The sequence below is a fragment of the Rhineura floridana genome, chromosome 20 (genome assembly GCF_030035675.1).
Source record: "Rhineura floridana isolate rRhiFlo1 chromosome 20, rRhiFlo1.hap2, whole genome shotgun sequence".
Lineage (NCBI taxonomy): Eukaryota > Metazoa > Chordata > Lepidosauria > Squamata > Rhineuridae > Rhineura > Rhineura floridana.
Genome location: NC_084499.1, coordinates 6,612,544 through 6,633,025, shown reverse-complemented (window position 1 = coordinate 6,633,025; position 20,482 = coordinate 6,612,544). Strand labels below are relative to the sequence as shown.

The window sequence follows — 20,482 nt, the reverse complement described above, 5'->3', positions numbered from 1 at the left end:
ATGCGGTGCCATCAGGCAACTTTTTTTCCTTTCCTCACTCGCTCCTTTTTTTTTTTTGTTCTGTTAACCATCCACCCTTAATCAAGACATTTCAGAGGTTTTGGTGGGCCCCTAATAAAGCCATTTGCCCTAAAATAGATTTGGGGATGGTTCTTATGGGCCAATACTGCTACTTTTTACTTCATGTGTGTGCCTCAGAGAGCACCAAATTTAGGATTATATATTTATTAAATTTATATCCTGCCCTTCCTTCCTTCCTCCCAGATGGAGCCCAGGGTGGCAAATAAAAACACCAAAAGCACTTTTATTTATTTATTTATTGTATTTGTATACCGCCTTGGAGGCTGGGCCTGGCAACCAAGAGGTCTTCTGTATCTTTAAAATTTGTTCAGGGGGAAGGGAGAATTCCACCTTGTGGTTTTTCCCATTACAGGGTTGCAAGAACACCTGCACTTGGCTGACTTTCTCTTCTAAAGATACAGGATCAGTCTCAGGCCAAGAATCTGGCAACCCTAATACCGCCCCATAGCTGAAGCTCTCTGGGCGGTTTACAGTAACTAAAACATCTTAAAAACTTTAAAACATCTTAAAAACAAAAGACTTTAAAACATATTAAAACAACAGATTAGGATCCTAAACTGGAGGAAGAGGCTCCCAAGCCTCCTGAAGAAGGTACTTTCTTCTTGCAGGGAACATTCCCTCCAAACTGCTAGGTAAAGCTTCCCTGTTTGGCTTCTACTGGCTTAAAAAACAAACAAACCAGGCACGGAGCCTAAAATATAATCTCCTGGTTTGTTAATAGTGCGGCCAGAGACAAAAGTGGGTGTGGCCAGAAGGGAAACAGGCTGACCATGGTGTGTGGGGCTGATGGGAATTGGAGTCCCAACGTCTGAAGGGCACCAAGTTGGCTTCCTCTGCATCCAGCCGCACAAAAGCCAAAGGTCTAAGGTATGACAGCAGAAGACAGTGATTGTTCTGTACACTGATATAAGAATGATAGGGGAAAGTGCAGATGTTCCCCATTAGTTGTTGCACCCTTTTAAAAAATATATATTTTAAAAATGTTTTTCTGCTGAAATGGGCTAACTCCTTATCTCCAATACTGGGGGGATAGCTCAATTTTGTAAATTAAAAAAAAGTTTTCCAATGCAGGCCCGCCTCCTTTCCTCACCACCCATTTGTACAATTCAAATATAACTCCTGCTAGGGATCTGTCAGTTTTGTTTCTCATTTTTTCAATTGTACGTTTAGTTCTCCACGTTTCTGCACCAATTTGTGATTTTTAAAAAAATGAGAGGGCTAACCTCCCACCTTCAAAAACACACACACACACCAGGCACCCTAACACCCCCCATGGGGATACACACACACACAAGGACTCACTCACACGCACACACACACACGGAGACTCACAGCCCAGGCACCCCCAAACACCCACCCACATGAGGCACCCTAATCCCCCCCTCACACGGGGATACACACACACACACAAGGCCTCTCTCTCTCACACACAGAGAGACTCACAGCCCAGGCACCCCAAACACACCCACACTAGGCACCCACCCACACACATGGGGATACACACACAGGGACACTCACTCTGTCTCTCACACACGGACATGGAGACTCCCAGCCTAGGCACCCTCAAACACGCACACCCCCAGGAACTCACAAACACTCCCTCAGGCCCTCACAAGCCCTACCAGCCTGCCACCCGTTCAGGCTGCCACCTCCACTGCCTTGCCTCAGCCACTTACCGGCCTTCGGTTTCCCCTGGCCTGGAGCAAAGCTGCTGCCCTGTCTAGGCCGCTTACTAGCCCCCCACTGAGGCTGCTGTTGCTGCCGTGTAGGCCGCTGCCGCTGTTGCGGCCACATGAGCCGCCTCCTGCCTGTTTCCTGCCTGGAGCCCAGTGTGGCTGCAGTTCCCTTCCCATCCTACTTTGCCTGCTGCCACCTCTGCTGCCGCCGCCGCCACCACCACTGAGGTGGGCAACGGAAATGTTCATGCTGCAGTTTGCTTGCTTCAGCTGCCCACTCCACTTGTCGTGAACGTTTCAGCAGCTGCCACCACACCCCTGTGTTGAAGCATTCACGGTGAGCGTGACGCTTACAAAAACATATATATAGGATCATGAAAATTCTCCAGCATTTTACTGTAAATTTCTCCTAATAAACACATTTTTGTATACAGTTTTGACTAATGCACACATTTTTGCAAGCATTTTCTCCTAAAATAATCATTATGTATGTAATTTTCACTCATATACTGTATTCATTTTTACATACACTAACAGAGGTTGGAAGTAGTTACTTGTAATTCATTACTTTTTTGAGGAACGAGTGGATAATTCCTTTACATTTTGATTGTAATAGAACTAGGAGTAATTTTATTACTTTTGTGGAGTAATTGTAATGTTTCCAGCATTACTTTTAGATATTACTGGGGGGGGGAGCAGGGGAAGTCTTCTGCTCCTCTGATTTGTGGATGAAAATCATGTGCCTCAAACTGGGCTTCTGTGCAGCGTCGCTCTTCCCTCATGTTCTGTGGGTGGGTAGGGGGCGACGAGGAAGGAGGCGGAGAGTGAGACGGGATGGGGTGGAGAAAACAATTGTTTAAAAAAATGGATGGTGGTGGTAAAGAATGGAGTGGAGGGAAAAAGGAGCCGGAGGGCAAGAACATGGATAGAGGAGGAGAAGGAGGCAGCAGCAGAATGGAGATAAAGAACTGTGGAGGTGAAAGATGTGTGTGTTGTGTGTGAATGTGAATACCGTGTTTGCACTTGGCACACAAAGTGGCCTCAACCACCCTCTCTAGCTACTGTGCTGCATTTGCAGTATTTTAACTTTTTTGCGTCTCAGGGAAAAATATTTGCTTGGGTGAGTGCCCCTTAGTTGGTGGCAAGGCAGGGTCCGGGAGGTGGTTAAGTGAGAGAGATTGTGCTGGCTGGCTGAGTGGGGCGGGGGTGGCACTTGGATTGACGTGCAAAGATCTGAGTAGTGGCCTCAGCCTCCCTCCCCACCTCCCTTACCAGCAGAGAGACCACCGTTGCTATTTTATGGATAAAAATAATTATTCCACTACCTCTGTATGTGTGTGTTTATTTTTAATGTTGTTTTAGGCTTTTTAGATGTGCAGCAGCCAAGGCCAACACCTTGTAGGCGTTTTTTTTTTAAGTAACTGAAATGTAATTACTTGAGAAAAAGTAATCAGTTACTTTCAGAGCAACTGTAATTGTAACAGTAGTTACTGCTTTTGGGGGCCATGTAATTATAACTGTAATTTATTACTTTTTAAAAGTAATCTTCCAAGCTCTGTGTAAATATCGGTTGAAGAACTACCCTGCAAAATTCGAATGTGAATTTCAAAGGCGTTTCAGTTCTCATATTGTTTTAGAGAATGCGGATTTGACAGATTTGGCTGGAAATGCAGACAGAAATGAATTTCTCACCCATCCCTAACTCCTAAACTTCCTAAAGGAAGTTAGTCCCATTATCTGAACATAGTGTACCTCCTTTACTGTCCCAATTCACACATTCCTCAGTATCCTGTTCAGGAAAAAACCCATTCCTCCTATTGCCCTGATTTTCAAGAAGCAGCTGCCTTCATTTCTCTGTGCTGTAGTTTGTGAAGGGTGCTTGGAATTGTAGCTCTGTGAAGGGTAAACTACAGTTCCCAATATTATTTGGGGGACGTCATGTGCTTTAAGCGTCTGGTGTGTACACAGCCTAAGATAATGATAACTAATTTGTGGCTTTTTAGTTTTTTTTAAAAAGGTGAGTAAGAGGAGATTAAAATTTTGCATGATATGGAAAAAGTGGATAGAGAAATGTTTTTCTCCCTCTCTCATAACACTAGAACTTGGGAACATGAATATTGGAAGATTCAGGACAGAGAAAAACAAGTACTTCGTCACACAGTGCATAGTTAAACTATGGAATTAGTGATGGCCACCAACTTGGATGGCTTTAAAAAGGGGTTATACAAATTTGTGACGGATAAGGCTATCAATGGCTACTAGCCACAGTGGCTGTTTTCTTTCTCCACTGTGAGAGGCAGTTTTGTAAACTGGATGACATGTTTCAGAAAGACCATGCAGACATTAAAAAAAGAATTATATCAGGGATGGGCAGAAGGTGGTTTACAGTAGATCAGAAAGATTCCTGACTCTTAGGCTTGCCTCATAGGATAACGATTATCGAGAAAGTATCAGCAAAGCACAAAGCACAAAGGAGGGGATATATTTGTACTTTGTATACTTACAGTATTGTTATTTTATGTGCAATTTCTTACATGCATCTTGCTATATGAAATTACTCTCCTCATGTATTACATTTCTAATAAAAATACTTTTCTTTTTTAGAAAAAGTGCATGCTGTTGTTATGAACAATAACAGACCCTGCAAGACAAATGCAGTATAAGCTGAAATCAATGTAAGTCGGGGGTGCAGTCGGGGGAGGTGTCCTTAGTATTTTTTTAATATTAGTCTTTTTTTTGCTAAGCTGTTAATCACCCGTAAATTAATTTTGTTGAGCGTGGGGGAGTGGTGAAAGACAGGTGTCCTTGAATAAATATGTGCCCAGCTCACAGGCAAGAGGGGAATTCCTCTTTGAGGAACACACGAGGCAAATCCCGGCACTGCTGGCCCATCTCCCTGGGGAGGTTCAGGCAACTTGCCGGCTTGACCTTTGGACAGACCAGTGCTCTGCTCTGCTGCTTGCCTAGCTGACTGGTTTCCTTTCAGGCCGGGCCCCATCTGCTCACATTTCCTCTCCACTTCGTCAGCCCTTTCAGCTGATGAGATGTAAAAACAATGGCTCTATTTGTGCCCTGAGCCAAAGGAAGTCTGGGGCTCCTGCCATGCTCCAGCAGCTGGCCAACATCTCTGCAACACTGTGCCACCATTTTTTTAAAAAACAAAAAGGCTGAGGCTTGCAGGGGAACCCAGAACTCAGCCTTGGGACCCATCTTTGATCTCAGAGTGCCGGGAACGAAATTTATTTATTTTGATCCTTTATAATACTCAACATTTGTATAGCATTTCCAAGCGTTCAAGGGCCTGATATGCTTCACCGCAATCCTTACTATGGGAATGGACCCCCCCCCCAGCCCATAAGTTGACTGCAGCCCTCCAGGCCTCTCTGTCTAGTCTGCAAGACTCTCTCCAGGCCAAGGCCCTGCTCAGTCCTGTTCCATGGCCTGAAGCCCAGGACAAAGGGTTGCACCGCCTGGGGTAGACTGCGGCTCTGTGACTGGCTCTGCCCCTCTTCCCACATCTGGTCTGGCTTGGTATATGACTTTATATATTCCTCATATTAAAGGCCTTTGTGTAGTCGCGAAATGAAAGCAGTGAGTACCAGGAGGGCCTCCATGGGAACGGCATTCCACAGAAAAGGGGCACCACAACTGAAAAGGCTTGCTCCTTGTTGGGCATCCACTTTAGGAAACTGCCTGACACTGAATCAGACCATTGGTCCATCTAGTGCAGTATCGTATACACTGACTGGCAGCAGCTCTCCAGGGATTCAGAAAGGGAGAACTGTTTTCTCAGTTTCTCATTTTTCCAATCTTAAATTTAGTTCTCCACATTTTTGCAGCAATTTGCAATGTTTTAAAATTCCAATAATGGGAGGAGACTTTAACTGGAATACACGGGGATTGGACCCAGCTATGACTCAGCTGGGTTCTCACCAGAAGCACATACAGAAAAGCACACAAGACTTGGGGGGGAAATAATTAAATTTTTTATCACATCTTGACTAAGCATAACTTTTGTGATGTATGGGAAGAACTTCATCCAAAAGATTACACTTTACTTTTCACTCAAAATTGCATAATTCTTTTTCAGCATTAGACCATATATTAATATCAGGTTACCTAACTGCCTTGAAAAAGGCTTCTGTAGAGGATATTTATATCACTGATTACATCTAGGTCTCTGGAGAATTTAATATTTTACATACAACCCCATGAACAAGAATCTGGCTTTTTAATCCACAACTTTTAACACTGTCCAAGTGCAGGTAAACTGTGAGAAGCCCTTGTTAATTATTTTAAAGAAAACAACAGTCACCAATTGGGAAGCAATGAAAGCCATAATTAGAGGCATATGCATCAAAGAACTTAATGAATTAAGAAAATGAAATACAAATAAGGTCAGTAAATCGAAACAAGAGGTGCAATTGTTACTGTACCAATATAATCAAACCAGCTCCAACAGAATTTATAAACAATTAGTACAAAAATGACAAGAATTAGAACTATTGGAAACTAATAAAATGGTGACTGAATTATTATATATAAACCAAAAGTATTATGAATTTGGAAGCAAAAGCTCCAAATTACATGTCAGTAAAATTAAGCTTAAACAAAGAAAGAAAACAATCCACTATTTAGAAACTCAAAATGGCACCTTGGAAGTGCCACACAGAACAAATAAAGCATTTGCACAGTACTTTGAAGGTTTATATAGGCAATTATAATGACTCAGTACTTAACTGGAAACTAACTTGCCAAGGGCATGTGAAGTTTTGAATGCTAACATAACCAAATATGAGGTGACAGCAACTTTCAAATACATGAAAACCAATAAGATGCCTGGTTCAGATTGCTTTGTCAGTGAATATTATAAAATTTTTAAAGATAATTTAATCCCTCCACTAACAGTATTTTTTTACTGAAATTTGAAATGGTTCCCTAATCCCCCCACCTGGAAACAATCAAGAATAATAGTACTGCCCAAACCCGTTAAAGACTCCACTAAATTAGATTCATATCGTACAATCTCACGATTGAATCATGATTGTAAATTATTTACAAACTTATTAGCCAAAAGAGTGAATTTATTATTCCCAGAATTTATACATCCAGAACAAAGCAGTATTATCCCCCATTGTCAAATTGCAGACTCTATTAGGAGAGTTTTTAATGTGATCCATTTCAGTAAACAATCAACATCCCCACTTGCTCCGATTTTCCTAAATGTAAATGTACTGTTTTCAAGTCGATTCTGACTTATGGTGACCCTATGAATAGGGTTTTCATGAGGCTGAGAGGCAGTGACTGGCCCAAGGTCACCCAGTGAGCTTCATGGCTTTGTGGGGATTTGAACCCTGGTCTCCCAGGTCGTAGTCCAACACCTTAACCACTACACCACTTAAAGCCTTTGATTGTGTCTCTTGGGATTTTAAAAAATTGATTATAAGCAATGAATTTGGATGAACCTTTTAACCAGGTAATTAATGCATTGCATGCCCCCTCTCAGGCTATGATTAGTGTGAATGGACTGGACTCTCAACCAACCACCATCGAACGGGGAACAAAACAAATTTGTTCCTTATCTCCACTCCTTTTCTTGTTAATGGAACCACTAGCGAACCATCTTAGGGAAATTCGAAATATGAAGATGCAAGGACAAATTCAAAAAATTTAGTCTGTATGCCGATGACCTGGCACTTACGTGGTGAAACCCTAAACAAGCAGCCACATTTCACTTAGTATCACGATTAGTAACAAATTCCAAAAAATCTGAAATGTTCTGCTATTGCATGCCCCCAAATGTTTAGAAACGGGGCTTCTCTGCTAGGCATTTCTCTACACAGAAAACATATGAGATATTTGGGAGTGCAAATAACAAGGAATTTTAAGAAACTATTGTTTAGTTAATTATAGATCAGTATGGTCTGCTATCACCACCTGAATGAAATCATGGAGCAAGCTGAATTTATTGTTACTGGCTAAAATAGCTGCAATTAAACGACAATGCTTCCTAAGTGTACCTTTTTATCTCACTCCTTACCAATATGGATCCTGAATACACAATTAGGGATATTACGCAATGGGAAATTGAGGCTTTCATCTTTTCAAAGAAAAGACAACAAATTAGACAACAAACAGGACAAGAGGGCTGGGGGACACCTCATATTTGCTTCTATTATGAAGCTAACCAACTGTGACATTTAATTTGTTTGTTGAAAGAGGACAAAAGGAAGAGATGGTCATTAATGGAAAATTGACTCATTAAAGGGTACACCATAAGGTCTTTATTTTTATACACAGCAAAATAAACAAACCAAGGTTCAGATGCAGGAAAATCCCTTTACAGCAGCTTTATATCGATGTTGGTCTTGTAGAGTCAAATCATTTTTCTCATGGACCTCCCCTCTCATACCCCTGTGTTTTCATCCACATTTTTAAAAAAAGATATACAATATTCCCATGGCAGGATTGTAAGTCTAAAGACCTTTACAGAATGAGGGATTTCTGTAAAGATGGCAAGATGTTATCTGAAGAGGAAATACGGGTAATCGTAAATGAAGTCCTTTTGGTCTGATTTCAGTGGCAACAATTATCTGCTTTTCTAACTAAGGAAGAAATAAAAACAATCAACAAAAAAGCTGTCAGCTTTTGAAACAATGGTTAATATATGCAAAAAGGTAAAATCTCTAATATCTACACATTTTTAATAGACAAAGATATGGGTAATCTCATAGGTCTCAAACAGCAATGGGAACACGATATTGGCAAACTGACAGAAGAACAGGACTGGATAAAATTATGGAACAGTCCAGCTTTGGATGCTCCTGCAATGCAAGTTAAAGAACAGATACTTAAGCTAGCATACCGATGGTACACTGTACTGATTCTGTTATCTAAAATAACAGCATCTGCCTCTCCAAATTGTTGGAGAGGCTGCCAAATAAAGGGCACATATTATCACATGTGGTGGTCATGCCCTATGGTGATGGAATTTTGGAATATGGTTTTTGCTAGGATTAAGGATATTGTTAAATTGCCCTTGGGCATGACCCCCCAATTGGCGTTGCTTAATTTGTGTGGTGTACTGGTTAAGCTGTTGGACTACAACCTGGGAGACCAGGGTTCGAATCCCCACACAGCCATGAAGCTCACTGGGTGACCTTGGGCCAGTCACTGCCTCTCAGAGGAAGGCAATGGCAAACCCCCTCGGAATACTGCTTACCATGAAAACCCTATCCATAGGGTCCCCATAAGTCAGAATCCACTTGAAGGCAGTCCATTTTTTAATTTGTTTGATGGTAATAATACAGATCTAAAATGCAAAGAACTGGTCAGGCATCTGCTGACAGAAGCCTGGTTAATCATGGCCAGGTTCTGGGGAGCTGATTACTGGCATTAAACAATTTGGCAGTGGCAGAAAAAATCACTGCCAAATTAAAGACATTAAGGGGACAGGTGAAGGATGATTATAGGAGAATGGTACCATTTTATTTACGTTATTAATGATGACAGTGATTCCCCAACACAATACATACTGAAAGATATGGAATGCTTAACCACATTTACCATGCTAATCCCTGCACTGCATTAATATGCAGCTGGGTGGAAAAAATTTCTGTATATGTTATATCCCAAATATTAGCTTCAGACACAAGGCAATCTAGCCCCCCAGCACATAGCGGACTACTCGTCGCATTGTATTGACTAGTGCTGATACTTCTTTGAATACTTGTATTTCAAATAAGGATTTATATGAACCATTACCTGTATGCAACTTATCCTGCAGAATGTTGTATGGTGGGCGATGGCTATTTTCCTGGAATCAGTGTGGTTCTTTTCTCTGTAAAACAAAAAGATAAAAATTATATACAAAACAAATATATAGTAACTAATAGGCAAAAAACCTTGTGATTTAAGAACTTACCTATGGAAATGGACAGCCTTCAAGTCAATCCCGACTTATGGCAACCCTATGAACAGGGATTCCATGGTAAGCGGTATTCAGAGGGGGTTTACCATTGCCCAGCTGGCTAGGGCCTGCTCAGCTTGCCACAGCTGCACAAGCCAGCCTCTTCCTTGTCCCCAACTGTCAGCTGGGGGGCAACTGGGCTTTCTTGGGACTACAGCTTGCCCACGGCTGCACAGGTTATGCGCCCTGCCACCTGTATAGCCAACAGATATTTCTATCAAACTTTAAAAAGCAGGGAAATTGGGCAGCTATAGTGAATGCACCAGGGGAGCAGGAGACCTGACCTCCTCTCTGAGATATTGTACTGCCCTACAAATTTGTCAAAATGGAAACAATTTGGGTGGGTCTTTCACAGTCCAATCCACTTGCTGTGTAACTTGGAAGAATTTGGTAAAGTGCATGCTTATTGAATTCAATGGAATTTACTCCCATGCAATCATGTTTAGGATAGGTGAAACTGACCTGGGGGAGGGGCAGGGGAGGAGTTTGGGTGGGTGGGCACTGGGCAGAGGGGAAGTTCCTTTCCTTTCTAAAAGGAAAACACTGTGAACAGTATCATTTTTCAGTGTTTTCCCCACCTTTTCATTCTATAGCAGGCACATGTAGCCTGCCACCCAAATTTAAACCAAAGCTGTCCCTGGCCACATCCATACCAGGCCTTTATTTCACTTTGGGCAGTCATGGCTTCTCCCAAAGAATCCTGGAAAGTGTAGTTAATGAAGGGTGCTGAGAGTTGCTAGGAGATGCTCTGTTCCCCTCACAGATATTCAGTCAAGAGCGGCTGATTATTAAACCTCTCTGGCCACTGAAGCTCTATCAGTGGAATAGGAGTCTCTCAGCACCCTTCACACTTCCCAGGATTCTTTGGGGGAAGCCATGACTGTCTCAAGTGAAATAAAGGTCTGGTGTGGGCATGGCCCCTTGATTAGCCAAACCAAGCAGCTGTGAGTCTGGCTTTTAGAACACTGATAGTTGGTTCTTACTGAGCATGGACGGGCTTATCATTGACTCCAATGCTAAATTTCTTAAACTAATTAAAAATCAGCCAGGCATTTTTTTAACTGCAGAAGATGAAGGTCAGAGTATGGGGCAAGGTCAGTAATAGGATTACAGGTATTCTGTGAACATGGCTGATTTTTAATTAATTTCAACAAATTATGAGAACTCTGTCAGAAAAAAGTCCAACAGGGGTCTGGGTTTTTTTCTCTCTTTTTACACTTTGAACTCTCAATTCTCTCTGACTGTTTGTGTATCGCCATGAACATTTACAGGATTGTTAAGCAAGCATTTCTGAGTTCAGAACTATAAGCTTTGTAAGGTTTTGTTTTGAAATGAACGTATGGGAAGCATCAGAATGGCATGAGGGGGTATTTTCAATTTAACATTGTGGAATCTGAAAAATCCATGCTGTATAATGCATACACATCATCAGATGTTTAGAATTCCCATTAATGTATTAACAACATTTATTACATAAAAATGGAATTCTACCTAATAACTTAAAAAATACAAGCTCAAACAAGAATGCAAAAATCCAGAGAAATGATGGTAAAAAAACCCCTATGCTATTATTTCTTGCTTGCTTTTTTGTTTTAGTTTGTCAGTGAATTTCTAAAATGAAAAGTGTGGGCTCTGTGGCTGTGTGGATATGACTCCACATCCTTCCCCAAACCTGGAAGATATTTTTCCTAGTCTCTGACATAACAGGCTGATTATTAATACTCTGGTGTGATGTACTGTGCATATGAAGTGAGCAGATATATTACTTCACATTTTCAGGACTGAGCCATGCGTTGCAAATATGTTCTGCTGTGCTCTGTGGTGCCCTGGCTCACATGAAACATCAATTTTATTTTATTTTATTGTCGGTTGGGGGGAAAATACAACAGCTGAAACAGATAAAAACATAGATCAAATTAACATATCCACAACATATGAAAAACCTTGTAAAAATCTCAACGAAAAGGAAATGTCTGTGTACAGCATAAAATGTTCCTATATAATTCTTCAATCATGTTCTTTAAATAGGTAACATGCCATCATAAAATGTTCCTAATGTGCTGTAATCCAGAAGCTCTGAATAACTGAACATTCCAGACACGTTTTGGCTCATTATGAGAGCTGAGAATGTCACCTCCCTGAAACCCTGGAGAGCCACTGCCCGTCAGTGTATACCCTGCTTTGTGTATACCCTGCCTTTCGGCCCAAGGCCCTCAAGGCGGCTTACAGAAGACACAAATATCAAAATACAGAATGCAATATAAGAATACATCAATAAAACAATAAAGCAATACAATTTACAGAACACAATTTACAAGAGTTGCAATAGTACTGAGCTTACAGTACTGAGCTAGATTGACCAGGGGGTCTGGCTTGGTAGAAGGCGTCTTGCTGTGTTCTTTCAGTGCCCCCCCAAGAATAGGATGGCCACATGTCCTACTTCACAGAGTACAGTTTCCTATCTGAAGGGATTTCTGGGCTGAGTTTGGTTTTAAGATAAGGAACCCTAAGAAGGGAGAGCAGGCCCCTTCCAACTCTACTATTCTATGATTCTAAGAGGGGCCAAGTTGCCCATCCAGTGATCACAAGACAGCAGACTTGAGCAGGCAGCATATAGATCACAGCAGGGTCTCCACTAGGGTGAGATGTGCTACATTTCTGTTTAAACTGAAGCAACGGCTTGGGGCTGGTTTACTTGAAGGATCGCTTGACTCCATCCATGCCTATTTGACCACTTCAGTCTGCAGAACTTGGAGTGCTTCCAGATGACTTCTTTATTGAGCATTCGTCCTGATTTGTTCGCAGGGAGGTTAGATGATGTCGGCTATTTAATGACCATTCATCCTGATTTGATTGTGGGGAGTTTAGATGATGTTGCGTCAGAGCAAGTGTTACCCCACCCTTTCTTTTTGGGAAAGTGGGTTTGTTGTACAAGAGCTCCCAATCAACTTTAATTTTGCAACTTGAATTTGCCAGTATGATATTGCATCCCACCAGAAAATAGCGACAGTCTGGAAGGACCCTTGCACTTGTACAAGTGCTATATAATGCTTGTTCTGCATCTGTGAGGAATTGGCTTTCCTTCTGGCACCATCTATGCCTTGAACCTCCCCACCTGTTATCGTGAGGCAGGCACCCTTGCTCTATAGTTTTAGGGACTGGCTGAAAACATTTTTTATTCCAACAAGCCTATCTTGATATATAATTTTATTTTTGTTTTTAAACTGTGCTGATTTTATCTGTTTTGTTGAGGATTATTTTCCATTGTTTTATGTACGTGCTGAGAGATTTCTTTTTTGATTAAGCATGTTATCATTTTTAATATATAAATAGAATGATTATTGATGTTTTCTAAGCTTGCACGTATACATATAAATTAACATATGCAGATATTATTCAGATTTGTCCTCTTTGCAACCGTGGGCTTATTCCTACCAGAATTTACTGCGTGTTTGCAGTTGTTGAGTTCCCTTTTCATTTGTGCAGTCCACATGACTTTACTCTCAACACCACTCTCAATGTTTTCCCTTTTTAATTTAGGTTTACCCAATACAGGCATAATCCAATAAATTGGGGGAAATGGGGCTCCAATCTGCTCCACTCAGGGTCACAGATTATTTGTTTTGGTGTTTTGGTGTGGGTGGATCAATTGTCACTTTCTGCTACTCCCCTTTCAATGCCCACTTCTTTGTTCATGCCTTCATTTCTTTTCCAGCCATGTTTGTAACTATTTCCAGCACGCTCCTGAATGAAGGAGGGTAGCCTTACATGTATATATCTTTACATTCTTTTCATCTCTCAGATTTGCACACAATACAAGCAAGCCACGTTAAAAATGTCTACATCTGCAACGTAAGTTATAAGGATGTGCAGATTTCCAGATATCCAGCAAATAAAAAATGGAGAGTCTGGGCTCTCTGCTCTTTTTTCTCACTGCTCCGGAACTGCAGAATTGGGAGGAAACATGTGTTTATAAAATGGCTCACCCATGTAGATTAAACAACCTTGCACATGCCCAATTCGTTTGTAAATGGAGGGACTGGGGCTATAAAATTAGACCTCGGGGCCACAAACAAACCTAAGGATTGGTCCAACACACTGGAATGGCCACTGGTAAGGCCAGACAACCCTGGCTTTGCAGCTGGAATCGAGCCTGCTGCATGGACCACTGTAACCAAATTCAAAGGCAAAAGGAGTGTTTTTGCAGCAAGATACATACTGCTCACATTTGGACATATCCCACCCTGCTGAAGAACGCTGTCATTAGCTGAAATGCATAAGGCGTATTACTGTTTTGCAAGAATTACTGTTATCTAATGAAAGATTAATGCTTTGGTGCCATTTGAAGCCTTTGCCCCTTCCATGCATCTCCAGATGTTGACAGCTTCCATGAACAAAAAACAGTCTGGTCATGGCAAGCAGAACATAGGCAGCTGCCTTATCCACATCAGGCCTTGCTAGCTGAGTACTGTCTATACCAGTGGTGGGGAACCTGCGGCCTGAGGGCCATATGTGGCCCTCTGGGTGCTGCTAGATCCACTCGTACTATTTGGACATTGCTTACTCTTCTGTATATTGTGTGTGTGTGTGTGTGTGTGAGAGAGAGAGAGAGAGAGAGAGAGAGAGAGAGATGACTACTATGTGTGAGTCTGGTGGGGAAGGGGGAACCTTGACATGAGCTACGGGACAGGCAGTGGGGGCTGGTGCCCATTGGGACTGGGTAGGGCAGAATGCAGGGAGGCCAACAGTAGGTGGAGCCAGAGCCAATCTACAAGCACAACCACAGCCAATGACAGATGCACAGCCATCTAATTCTACCTTTGTCTCCATCCTCTTCCCTGCTAGTTCTACAAGAGGGCAACAGTGAGACTAAACAAGAGGAAGCTGGCAGGCAGGGCCACCACTTGGGTTGCTTGTAATTAAAGAGGCAGGTAGATTGGGGCTGGCTAAGAGCAGGCTGAGGTTGGTGGGGCAATTCTCCATTTGCCCCAATGGACCAGCCTCTAGTGGGGTTGGTGGGAACCTGGAAAGAGAGTCACTTCCCCACCATACATTTATAGCGCATTTATACCACTTTAACGGCCATGGCTTCACCCAAAGAATTCTGGGAACTGTAGTTTAGCCCTTTGTTGTTGTTGTTGTTGTTATGTGCCTTCAAGTTGATTTTGACTTATGGAGACTCTATGAATCAGTGACCTCCAAGAGCATCTGTCATGAACCACCCTGCTCAGATCTTGTAAGTTCAGGTCTGTGGCTTCCTTTATGGAATCAACCCATCTCTACATTTCTGACCCCCCCTTTACAAATCACAATCCCCAGGGTTCTTTGGGGGAAGCCGTGCCTGTTAAAGTGGTGTGGATGGTAAGGAAAAAATGGGCATGGATTGAGCTGAAATGGATGGAACAAGCCGTCCCTTCTGACCTGTGTCAGGGGCACGGAGGGTGGGGTGGAGGGAATGCCAACACAAGCTGAGATGGAGTGGGGGGTGCAGAGAAGGAGGATGGCACAAAAAAAGAGGAGGAGATCGGGTGGCAGAGATAAAAGTGTGCTATATTACATAATCCTGCAGTGTTGCAGACTACACCCACTTTGGCCTCTGGCTCCTCCCATGTTTGGGTCTAGCTCCACCCACTTTGGGCTATAGTCCAACCCACTACAAGCAAGCAACCCCTGACTGATTACCCCCAAGGTATAAAGGTCCGCAACAGCCCTAGTCTCCTACTGGGAGGAAGGGCAGGATAGAAATCTAATGAAAAAGTTCCCTGGTCTCCATCTTCTGTACACTGACTGGCAGCATCTCTCTGGGGTTTCAGATGGGGATCTTTCCAAGACCTCCCAGGGGACCCTGGGCGTTGAACCTGCAACCTTTGCATTGCAAAGCAGGCGTGCGTTAGAAGTGACCGCAGGATTTTCTGAGTAGCCAGGTTTTTTTTAAAGGGGAGGACGCAGAAGAGGCCCAGGCGTGCGCGTGTGACAGGGACGGTTGTGCAATGGCTGAGAGAGGAAATGTGAGCAATACAGAAAGCGGGAGGGGGAGGGTGTGAGAAAGGAAGGAGGGTGGGGAGGCCCCGATGAAAGCGTAGTACAACTTTGGCACACTTCTCCTTCCAGCGGTGCCCTGTCAGAAGAAGCATCTGAGAGATGGCTGACAGCCAGAAAAGAGGAGGAGGCTTGAAAAGTAAGTAACGGGCAGAGGAACACAGATTCAGCCTCTGTTTCTTGCTTGCCACTGAGCGCCTTGGAAGCTGGGTCTGGGGAAGACCTCTGGGGAGGGGGTTTGTGGGAGGGGGTGCAATGACAGTCTCTCTGTCCCCACCTCCACCCCCATGTAAAGACAAGATTGCCTCCTCTGTTCTTTTTTTTTTTTGGTTAAACTAAGAAGTGCTTTTGACAAATGCGTGACAAACAGGAATCAGCTAGAGAGGTGTTTCCCCTCTTGGCATCTGTGGTCCTTTCACCTGTAATGTAGTTGTGAAAGGGCGCAGGCGCTCTGAAAGAGAGGAGAAATGTTGCAAGCTCGTGTTGGTGTAAAGCACTTTGAGTCTAGGAAACAGGCAAGCAATATAATGCTCACTAATTATTACCATTCCTGCTGTGCCAGAACATTGATGGTCAGTGCAGGCCCATCTGCACTATGCATTTAAAGCAGTCTCATACCAGTTTAAACCGTCATGGCTTTCTCCAAAGAATCCTGGGAATTGTAGTTTGTTAAGGGGCTGAGAGTGGTTAGGAGACCCCTATTTTCCCTCACAGAACTACAGTTCCCAGACTGGTTTAACAATCAGTCCTTCTTCCCAGGGAACTTAGCCATGACTTTTTAAAGTTGTATGAGACTGTTTTAAGTGTATGGTGCAGATAGGTTAAGCAAATAACAAGGTTATTTTAATTGTCTATATTTTGCTTTTGGATAGTGTGGTGTTACCTGCCCTGGGTTCTGTGTTAGGGTGAATTATATAAACTCAGATGAATTGCACCATTTATTGGCCTGTCAAAAAACATTGACTGGTTTCTTCAGGCAATTAAGGTGACTTATTTGGTCAACTGATACACAGTGAATTTACCATACAGATTAAGTTTCTAGCCCTCATGAGGTGGTCCTGCCAATTTTGAAACCAACCTGTGTATCTGTCTTTTAAACAGGTTTGATTCGCAGAAATTTTTGCAGGTTACTGTAGCCCTTTCCAGATGACAGACTGGGGATATGAACACCCAAGTGAGGGGGAGCAGAACAGTAAGGAAAGCAGGAATGGGTTTCATCATGTTTCATTGCGGTGTGGTGGTTAGAGTATTGGACTAGGACTGGGGAGACCCAGGTTCAAGTCTCTCCACTTGCCCATGAAGTCCTCATTGGGTGACCTTAGGCTGGTTGCCATCTCTCGGCCTAACCTACTTCACAGGGTTGTTGTGAGGATAAAAGGAGGAGAGGACTATGTATACATTATTGTGCTCCTTGGAGGAAAGGTTGGTTATAAATGTAAGCAATTAAATTAATATATTTTAATTAAATTAAAATGTTAATATATTTGAAAAGACCTCAGGACATTAAAAGCTTCAACTGCGGGCGTAAACTTCTTATTAAAGGGATAGGAACAGGCTAGGCTGTCCAGTTAGCCTTGTCCTATTCTAGGACAAGTAGGCTCCAAGACAAGACAGGCCCTAAGAACGTAAGAAGCTGCTTTTTATGGAGTCAGATCACTGGCCCATCTAGCTCTGTATTATGTTACACCAGGGGCAACCAACATCCAAATATGTCTATGACTCTCATAATCCCTTTGCAGCTGGGGGTGATAAAAGCTGGACTCGAACAATATATGCAAGGCACCATGTTCTACAATGACTGGCAGAACCTCTCCAGGTTTTCAGACACAGATCTTTGCCAGCTCTGCATAGAAACTAGAATTTTCTATGCGCAAAGCAGGTGCTCTCCTACCACTGAGTTACAGCCCTTTCCCTCACAATAAAGTAAGGTTCCAGTCCTTATGGTTCTTAATACAGGGCTAATTTAAATATGAAGCAGCCTCATATCAAATCAGACCATGGCCCATCTAGCAGAGAATTGTCTACACTGACGAGCAGTGACTCTCTAGGGTTTCAGGCAAGGGTCTTTCCTAGCCCTTGCTGGAGGTGTTAGGGATTGAATTTGGGACCTTCTGCATGCAGCGCATGTGCTCTGCCACTGAGGTATAGTCCCTCTGTGAGGGGCAAGCTCATCCTGTTTTGTCACAATTGTAAATGTAACTTGAGTTAACACATTGCATTTGATACAAGCAGGTGCCAGCGATTTGCTCAAAAGATGCCTGCAGCGACAGTGAGGTTGGTGGACCGACATGCCTTCGTACAGGAAGTGGGTAGATAATATCTGCTGCAGTGCATGCGGCTGTCTTCCAGCCTGAAGGCAGTCTCTTCACACAATAGCTCTGTGTGGGCGTGGGTATTTCTGTGTGGCAGTGTATCCAGATTGCTGTTACAAAGCAGCACACGCTTCAGCACAGGCATTATCTACCCGTTTCCTGGACAAAGGCGTCTCAGACCACCAAACCTCATTGAGGCCAATCTCCACCGCAGGTTCTACCCTCTTGCTTTGAGAGATGTGTGGCTTGTGCTACTTTCAGTGCCATGTGGGTCTGAGGGCACTTAATTCTCTCTTGAACTTTAATGTGTGATCTAATTTCACTGCAAAATAATAATAACAACAGTAAATAGCTGCAAATGCAACATCTGGAGGTGCCCACAAGTCCTTCCTTACCAGTGCTGTGTAGGTAAACAAACCAACAACAAAACCTAAACATTCTGTGCCCAGGCAACCCAGATTCTGCAACTAAGAAAAGCTGGAATGTATTCTGCAATCTAGACAGAATTAGGTACATTTGTATTGGGGGGATGGGAATCCTGCAGTCCTGCCCCAGTCATCAAAAATCAGCTCAGCTCCCTCCCCGTCAAGTTTCTTTTACCAGGTTTTATTGTCCACACAGTTTCAAGCCCATCTTGAGTTTCTTGAGGACTAGAAACTTAAGTTGTGGACAAAGGAGAGCTGAAGTCTTTAATACACTGCATTCTGATCCTAATGGTACCAGTATTGTATTAGAACGATATTGGTATTGGAACGATACAGAGAAGATTAGCATGGCCCCTGCACAAGGATGACATGCAAATTCGTGAAGCGTTCCATATTTTTATGTTTTTAAACTTATTTTGTTAATGTCTGTTTTTATGATGTTTTAAAGTGTTTTTAGTGCTTTTGTTTGCCACCTGGGGCTCCTGCTGGGAGGAAGGGCGGGACATAAATCAAATAATAAAATAAATAAATAAATTTCTGCAAGACAATCATTGTAGCAGAGGATGCACTCAGTGCCTAGTACAAGGTGGAAAACACAGTGTACATGCCATTATGGATGCCATGGGCAAGAGACAGTGGTGAAGCTAGGTAATTTCAGACTCTGGATTTAATGGTCTTCAGGGGGCTCCCTCTTTACATGGCAGTATGTATCACTTCATTCCCTGCTGCATGTGAGGGTCCCCCCATTCGTTCTACTGAATGGGGCCCTGGACGTCTGCCCCAAAGTCCTGCCCTGCCGGTACAACGGCTGCAATTGATGGTGTCTGAATATAGCTGCAAACACCTGCAAGGGAGCATGCAGGAGTCACTATGAGAGGCATGTAATCAATTGTTCTCTGCAGCTGGGCCAGGCAGTGCTGCTGCTTTTTCTCTGCTGCTGTCTGTGTTTTGCTGAGAGAGGAGGAGGCAACAGCAGCAGGTGTCTCTTGTGTGGATTCCTGGGGCTGGTTGGCCCCGAAATTCCATCCCAGCTTTCACTGAGGAATTATTTATGCCTCTCCCCCCCCTCCACTGGTATTACAGCACCCTCACCTCTCGTCACCTGCCAATTTGGCCTCTCTTCTTATACTTCTTGGCTCTGCCATTCTCCCTAGGGCTGGAAGAATCTGTTAGTTTTGCTTCTCTTTTTCATTGTAGCAATCTTAAATTCAGTTCTGCAGCAGTTTGCACTTTAAAAAAATCCTCATGAAAACTCTTCAGCACTTTAGTGCAAATTTCATCTAACAAACACATTTTTGTATGCAGTTGTCACTCATGTACATAGTTTTGAAAGCAATGCCTCCCAATACAATGCATTTTTGTATATTCAATGATATATGCATTTTTACAGACAGTTCCCCCTAGTCTATGCATGTTTGCAAACATTCAGGTAAGTCTAAATTTTGAAGGATGGCTATGGAACAGAAAATAACAGGTTAGCCCTGGTCATTTGGTAGAGCTAGAGTATATACAACTGTTGTGGTCTTGCGTATCCCCACACACACTTTTTATTTTATTTATTAATTTTATTACATTGACACTCCATCTTTCTTCCCAAGAGCCCAAGGTGGCATATGAGGCTCTCCCTCCTTTCCCTATGTTTTGTCCTCACAACAACCCTGTGATGTAGGTTGACTGAGAGATAGCCAGAGTGGTGTAGTGGTCAGAGTGCTGGATGAGGACCTGGGAGACCAGGGTTCAAATCCCCATTCCACCATGAAGCTTGCTGGGTGATCTTGGGCCAGTCACAGTTTCCCAGCCTAACCCACCTCATAAGGTTTTTGTGCAGATAAAGTGGGGAGAGAGGAGAACCATATGCGCCACCTTGAGCTCCTTGAAGGAAAGGTGGGATATAAATGTAATAAATAAATAAATACTAAATAAAATTGTGACTGGCCCAAAGTCACCCACAGAGCTTCATGACTGAGCGGGGATAAAATA

At 43.0% G+C, this 20,482-nt stretch overlaps 1 protein-coding gene and 1 pseudogene across 2 annotated transcripts in view; both read left to right on the top strand.

Annotated features, from left to right (window-relative positions):
- Window positions 1-848: 848 nt before the first annotated feature.
- Window positions 849-20,482, top strand: part of SH2D3C (SH2 domain containing 3C) — a 125,197-nt gene continuing 105,563 nt past the window's right edge. Inside the window, exons 1-2 of one of the 2 annotated variants that reach the window (XM_061604380.1) lie at window positions 849-948; window positions 4,362-4,432. The gene's annotated coding sequence lies outside the window, so the exon portion shown is untranslated. Of the gene's footprint in view, window positions 949-4,361; window positions 4,433-15,883; window positions 15,905-20,482 lie in introns of those variants that run through there. The other variant, XM_061604381.1, reaches the window with a different exon arrangement.
- Window positions 18,802-18,901, top strand: LOC133374043 (U6 spliceosomal RNA; annotated as a pseudogene).